This window comes from Solanum stenotomum, chromosome 12, assembly GCF_019186545.1.
Source record: "Solanum stenotomum isolate F172 chromosome 12, ASM1918654v1, whole genome shotgun sequence".
In the NCBI taxonomy this organism is placed as follows: Eukaryota; Viridiplantae; Streptophyta; class Magnoliopsida; order Solanales; family Solanaceae; genus Solanum; species Solanum stenotomum.
In genome coordinates, this window is record NC_064293.1 from 32,904,863 (window position 1) to 32,909,938 (window position 5,076).

The window sequence follows — 5,076 nt, forward strand, 5'->3', positions numbered from 1 at the left end:
GAGTAATGTCAACATCCAGCCTATGGCAAGGCCCACGAGGGGCTGGGTGGCCCAGGTCAGAGTCATGATCGAACATGGTGCTTGCTTGGTAGACTTAGTTAAGAAATAAAGTTGTGCCTTTGCTATAAGCTATATCTTTTGGCATGATGGTAAACGTTTGATCCTAATGGCTCAATCTTGAAATAAACTTGACGCATCCACTGACAATTACTACTAAATGGATTCACTTAATAGCTAATAAACCAGTTAAGACGTTTACTTACCTTGCTCAATTACATTAGCATTAGTTTGGAGGACTAGAATATCTTCCTCTTCTTCCTCGATGACATTAGCCTTAGTTTGGAGGACTGTAATATCATCTGATTCAATCTCTTGATCTATTGGATAGTCAATTTCTGTTGTACTCTGATCATATATAATAACATAAAAGTGAGAATGAGGGTTGTATGTGAAGATCAAAATGCTCCTGATGCTTTGAGTGATAGACACAAAATTCCTCCCATCCTTTGGCTAGCCAAATTTGGCCTTGAGAATTTTCCACTTCAACCTCCCATGCTTTTCCATGGGGAGCCTCAACAAACACGGGGTTTAACATGTTCTTGCAATGTCTTTTGGCAAATACTACTGGAATCCTCTGTGTGAAAAAGAAATTTGAATTCATTTTCATACAGACAGAAGCAGACATAAATAATTAGTTTACCATATATCTTGGACTGAACACACAGAAGCAGCTACAAAATTAGGTCTAGTGAATAAGGGCATATTATTCAATATTTAGGTGGTATCAAAGTAAGACACATCCTTATATATATATTCAACTTGTGACTAATTACTTCTACATGTACAAGCTACCTCCTATTAACACATCCTTATATTTGGTTTATCAAATGTTGAATCTTCCAAATGTCTATCCTTGGGTGTGAAAGGATTTTTTTAAATTGAGGGAATGAAATTTTGTCTTCTGACATGATTTTGAGAAATTCTCATTGAATTAGACCCATATATATGTAATCATTTAAAAGTATATAATAATTGTTGGATTTAAATCAACAATTAACAAGGACTAAAATTACAATTGCACTAAAATAAAATTGGGAAACTGTGAGCAAAACCAAGATAAAAAAGAGATATTAAAGAAGGAAGATGAAGAAAGTACTTACGAGACGGCATAATTCATCTGAGGAAGAAATGAATTGGAAGAACTTAGGGTGAGGAATTTTAGGAGAAGAGTTCCCAAAGGAAGAGCCATGGAACTTGTTTACCATGACGGTAGTTGAGCAATGGATGGGAAATTGTTGAAGAATGCTTTTTATAGGACTGTGATATACGAGGACAATGCAATGCTTGTCTCACGAGGACTATATTATATCTGACTCATGAGGATTATGTGAGGCGTGTGACTGACTCACGAGGACTGTGTGATGTACGATGCAAAAGAAAAACACATGAATAGTGTTTGACCAAATTTTCAATCAGATTATGAAAATCTGCCTTTAAAATTTATTCAAGCTTCACCCTTTTTTTTGGAGAAGTTTCACTTTCACTCAAAAAAAATATTTTTTTAAAAGTAAAATACATATCGAAAAACAACTTCATATTTCAAAAATTACAACTTTAAAAACTCAATTTTTTAAATTTCAAATTTAATATCTATGGTCATACAGGAATATATATTTATATCAAGTGTGGCACTTCGTATGATGCTATATATATATATGGCCTTCAAATAGTTTTTGTTGATTTTATTTTCCAAAAACATCTACTTTGAATTATGAGTGTGCAACAGTCTTAAGGTGACATTTCCTAGAACTAGTGTTCCCTTCGGATCATTTATATCCATCCTATTTTTTAAAAAATATATTCATTCAAACTGTATGACATACTTCTTATCAACTCCTAAATAACAAAGAGAAGTAGAATTGTAATGTTTATATAAATGACAACATCTTTAAATCAATCTAACAAAAAACATATTGTGCTTCACCTAATCCTATTAGCAGTTATTTACACTCTTTAGTGTGCACTATTATTGTATTTTATTTATAACAACTAGTGAAATTTGCGGCGCTTGACGCGATTGTAAAAACATAGTTAAATTTATTATATCATCTTTTTTAGGATATTGAAATAAATTTTAAGCAATATATATTTTTGAGTTAATTCATAGATGTGAATTATTTAAAAGGTATATGTAGTGTATGAGCATTTTTTAAATCAAAACATATACTAATACAAGTTTGCTACTCCAATCCAAAGATAGTCTGCAAAACTTAAATTCTTAAAAACTAATCCAAAGAAAAAACAAAATATTAATTATATTTTTTCAAAAAAGAAAAAGAAAATGTATTCTGAAATACTAAATAGGGCAAGCTGCCGCTACTGTCACAATGGTGTGAGTCTTTTTGTATCTTCTCACAACTAATATGATTATCATATTAAGTTTCAATTGCAATGATAGTAATAAAAGGTTTAAAACAATCAAATTAAAACACTTACTAAAAGAAATATGGAATTATCAATCCAGTAGTACAGTAATGCATCTTCTTTATTTTAGGTTAGTAAATTAAATTGAACAGTAATATAGATAGAACTATTTTGAATGATATTTCTGAGCTGATTTCGCCTTTAGTCTTTCGCAGTTAATCAGGCCTTTCATCAACTAAAATAAGAAAGAGACGCATAGAGATCCAGATATACATTATCTCCTTCCCTCTCAAAAACTAAACAAATGATCAAGCAATCTTAAATACATTTAGTAGAAGGAAATATGACGATATTGAACAGAAGTTTGGGTCTACCTGCCCATTCAAAGATGCAAATATCACCAACTTTTAGGTTGTTGTCCAACACAAACTCCTTCCAACCAGTACTGAATTTCGCGTTTGATATTCCAATAGTGCATTTTACAGTCCATCTTCTCTTGCTTGAAACTTAAAATACCACATCACTATGTCTAGTGGAAAAAAAATTCCTAGGTACTGACGACGTTATGCTCTGTCAGTTTGAAGGATGCATTATCATGTAGAACAAAAGATTCATATGTAATAGTTAGTCAGGGATTGCTTTAGATTAACTAAAATATCCTCGAATAGTTATCTTACCAATTGCATCGGGCCTCTGGCCGGAGACACATATGATGGTTGCATAAAGCTTAAGATGAATGGATCTTTAGAGGTAAATGTTTTTGCTTTTTGATATGCCATAACCATTTCTTTGGCTATCACTTTGCCCATACAAGAAGACTTAGCTTGTTGAACATGCCTCGTTGTGCCTTCACAGAGTTCTTCTACAAAAATTCAAGCCAACACGACTACAATATATTGAAATGATCAAGAAAGTACCTTAAATATACCCAAATTATGACTTAGCCTCGGCCTCTGCACCTAACATTATAATTTCGCCCCTATGAATGGATTCTTAGATTTAAAAGTTTTTGCTCTTTGATATGCTATAGTGCTCTCTTTGTCCATTATTGTTTTGTTCTTATCATAAATAATTTGTTAGTGAAAAATTACAAAATAACAGAATTACAAGATTACAATTGAAAATAAAATGAATAAATAAAAATCTCTTTAAGGCTGAGGCGCGGATATCTCGCTCTCTTTAAGAAAATTCAAGTTCACTGCAACAATTGTTTTTCACCGGTCCAGTAGTAGTCCTCTTGACTTGTCCCTTCCAGGATACAACATCCTTAATACAAAGTATAACTCAACAACTCTGGACAAGAGTTGAGTCCAAAACTCCAAAAAAAGAATACCCCCTTCAACTAATAAGAACTCTTTTTTTTGACTAACTTTTTCCTTTCTATATTTTTCTTCTGTCTAAAATAAATGAAGACCATCACTATTTATAATAGAAGAAGTCTTCCTAGCAATGAATAGGAAGATAATGAGGTAATAAATAATGNTTACAAAATAACAGAATTACAAGATTACAAATTGAAAATAAAATGAATAAATAAAAATCTCTTTAAGGCTGAGGCGCGGATATCTCGCTCTCTTTAAGGAGATTCAAGCCCACTGCAACAATTGTTTTGTCACCGGTCCAGTAATAGTCCTCTTGACTTATCCCCTCCAAGATACAACAGCCTTAACACAAAGTATAACTCAACAACTCTAGACAAGAGTTGAGTCCAAAACTCCAAAAAAAGAATACCCCCTTCAACTAATAAGAACTCTTTTTTTTGACTAACTTTTTCCTTTCTATATTTTTCTTCTGTCTAAAATAAATGAAGACCATCACTATTTATAATAGAAGAAGTCTTCCTAGCAATGAATAGGAAGATAATGAGGTAATAAATAATGAAAATAAATGGATTAGAGGTTACAAAGAATAATGAAAGAATTAATAATGAAATAAAGTGAGGGGTAACCAATGCCATCAATGGTTGATGAAGAGGCTGCCCATTATTCTTGACTCCATCGTTCACTGGAACGTTTTTTCTCACAGTGAATTCAGCCAATAAAGCCAAAAGTAATGGCATTACATGGCCACCAAGTCAAAGACCAATTGCATGAGTAATTAGGCAGTTTAAAACACAAACAAAATGGGCTACTTTAATATAGAAAAAATAATATTAAAATGCTCAATAACCAAACACAATCTTGAATTGTTGTTTGTACATCCCAAAACTTCCTCCACTTTCTTCAAGACAAAAAAACCACAATCAATGTATTACTATTAAGTTTTTTTTTTTTTTTTTGCTTTGAAATTGGAAGGATTTTATTTATTTAATAGTAGGTTCATTCATACAAAAAGAAACTGATCTAAACGATATAGTTTTATTCGCATCTCCTTCAAGAGCTTTTAAAGTAAAGGAAGGAGATGCTTCAAAAACAAACAACTTGTTCATATGCATATTTTGAACCATAGTCTTCCTTCCATATTCCGCTAATATATCTGCTACTGAGTTAGCCTCCCTCATTATATGATTCATTGTTGATCCTCCCATCAGTAGGAGCATTGACCTGCAATCCGAATAAATGTGTGAGTGTATTGGTTTAGAACTTTCTAAGGTGTTAAGTAATACCTGAGAGTCGGTCTCCACGAGCAAATGGTTAATGTTTATTTTCTGTG

General features: G+C 32.3%; 1 pseudogene; it reads right to left on the reverse strand.

Moving 5' to 3' along the window:
• Positions 1–255: 255 nt before the first annotated feature.
• On the reverse strand, positions 256–3,209 carry LOC125847338 (B3 domain-containing protein REM20-like; annotated as a pseudogene).
• Between the last annotated feature and the right edge of the window lie 1,867 nt (positions 3,210–5,076).